The following is a 2,811-nucleotide window of genomic DNA, read 5'->3' as shown; positions in this document are numbered from 1 at the left end:
TAAAGGCTACAACAAACTGTTAAATGTGACCCTGTTAAAGGATTTCTACACCCTGTTAGGAGTGTGCCTTGTTAGAGGACTTAAGAACATTCAACTTAGAATGCCACCCTGTTAAAGGATTTACATAAGGTTGTTAAACCCACCTAACTCAATAGGATTTCCAAATTCTTGATACAATTGTGAGAGAGTATTAGAATAATAAACCTGATCTAATGCAATCTCTAATGCTGATCTCAGGCTCTTGGTCTGCTCTTTTATCACTTATCTCTGCTAGATCTGATTTACTGATTGTGTTCCTTGTTTTTTTTTGATCAACTAGATGTATAAATGTCATCCTTTCCAATAAATCTTTGACACCAATGTTTTGTAATGACCTTAACAATAGGCTCTGCTTTTCCTTCTTCTTTTGACTCCTCTTCTTATAATGTTCAATGGCTTCAAGACTCCCTTATAAAGATTAGTGGTTCATTATGCATCCTTGATTCAAGTGTTCCCACTCAAACCCTTGAAATTCACCCATTGGCTGCATGCAGTCTCCAATTTTTTGATTGGCTACATCAGGATGCATAGGTGGATGTGAGGATTTGATCTTATCCTTTTATCCTGTCACGAGTCATGCATAACCATTTCACATCATGGTTTTTATCGGCACAAAATCTTATGCTAATCCTGTGTTGCTCAGCACATGAAGTAATACTGATGCTCGACATCATCTATTCTAGATTGCTCAGCGTCCACTGTGTTTCTATGTTACTTGGCTCTTGTAGAATTACTGTGTCACTTGGCACCTGTTAGTTTTCTTCATTGCTCGGCACATGTTGGATCCTGAGTCACTCGACACATGTTGGGTTTTGTATGGCTTAGTATATACTGTAATGTGTTTTGCTTGGCAACAATTATAGTTTGCTCGGCACAATTTGTGACTCGACACATAAAGAAATTCTAGCTCGACTTCCATTGTATACTCGACATGTATAGTGAAAATGGTTAAGTGTGTTGACATTCATTTGTCAATCTTACTTATTTGATCAACAATCTCCCCCTTTGACATGAGTGTCAAAAACACTTAACTAATCATTCGTGATCTAAACCTTATGTGTGTCCATTCTTCACTTAAATTTCAAAAAAAATATTGTGAACAAAAATATACCTTATGACTCCCTCTGAGTTGATTATGTCATAAATTTTGATGTCTTGTGCCATTGTGCTTGATGTACTTTGTTCTTTGACCTATTCTTAACTTCTGAACATGTTATCTCCTTATCTTCTTGCTATATGCATTTCTCCTCCTTTAATATATCTCCCCCTTTGAATATTATCTCCTTTAATATATCTCCCCCTTAGATTATTATCTCCTTTATTATCTCCCCCTTTTTGACACTGATGTTAAAGGGTCATAAATGGTAATGCCATACTTGGCCAAAAATACTTTATTTACCTCAAGGAGTATTTTGAGAGCTGCATCCTAGTTATTCAATGCAATATCCAATGACTTGCGTTGGATTGCAAGGTCTGCTGCTAGATCAAAAAGTCCTTCATGTGTAGAAATGTTTGGATCCTTCTTTAGGACCGTTTCTGCATACATTTGCTCCTTATGTAATATCTCCAAGTGAGAAGTAATTGAGGCTTGTATTTGCATAAGCTTTTCTTTAATAGTGGCCTCTTTTGCTAATAATGCAGCAAATTCCCTCTGAGTGTGAAGCGTTTGAGAAAATTGCTTCTCACTGTGTGTAGAATTTGAGGGTAGTTGCATACTAGAGAGCTTAAGTTTGTTCTCAAGGTTCAAAATTTTTGGATTTATTTCTTGTGTAAACCTGGAAAAATCACACAATTTTCTATAAAGGGAAAAGATGTTCCCTAGTACAACCTTTACCTTATCTAATTTCTTGGCTAGATCAACCTGTCCTAAAATTATATTATTGGCTCTCTTTTGGTTGACCTTGCCTACAAACTTCTTTTCTAACCATTCCATGAGTTTTACATTTGTATCATGGTCTTCATTATTCACTTGGTCAACTATATCAGATAGTTGCTCAAGGATTGGCTTGCTTGAATCTAGAGGTTGTAGGCTGAATGCATCCATGAATATATCTTTGATCTCATTCATTGCCTGCTTGTATTTGTAGTCTTTCCTCAATTCCTCTTGCCTCCTTCTCTTATCCAATGCACTCTGTATTTCATTCATCTTTTCTTCAGTTAAAGTGCTTGAATCATAATAGAGTTTTTCAATTTCTTCATCAAGCTCAAGAATACCATAATGAATGATCCTAGCTACCCTAGTAGAACTTGAGCTTGGTGTACTGACTTCTAAGGTCAACTTGTCAGTACTCAGCTGCTGAACAGGTTTGGTAGGAGTTCCTATTTTTGGCAATTCAACCAAAGTTTGTATTGCAGACTCCTCCTTATCTAGTGTTCCTTCTTTATCCTCTTCTTGTACCACTACTATTGGGGGTGTACTTGTTCTCTGTACTAATGTACCTATGACTTCTCCTACTATTGCACTTGGCTCTTGATGAGCTTGCATGGCAATTCTTGGTGGTGATGGAGATGGTAGAAATGAAAGTCCAGTAGTTTGAGTGATTGGAGGTGGTTCTTGTGGTGACACCTTTGCTTCTTTGAGTTTATCTACTGACTTTTGGAGCTCATCTACACTGACCAATATGGGACTTGTACACAACTGTGCTTGAAGAGTTGTTTGGTCAAGGATCTTAGTGAGATCCTCTGTAGTTAATGGATTGATGTTTTGACTTGAGGTGTCAACAATATCCTTAATCTTTATGATTTTTGCAAGTGTTATAGTAGAGTGAAGAG

Source organism: Cupressus sempervirens, chromosome 7, assembly GCF_028749045.1.
Source record: "Cupressus sempervirens isolate cs-2001-9-10 chromosome 7, ASM2874904v1, whole genome shotgun sequence".
Taxonomy (NCBI): domain Eukaryota; kingdom Viridiplantae; phylum Streptophyta; class Pinopsida; order Cupressales; family Cupressaceae; genus Cupressus; species Cupressus sempervirens.
This window is presented reverse-complemented; position numbering follows the sequence as displayed.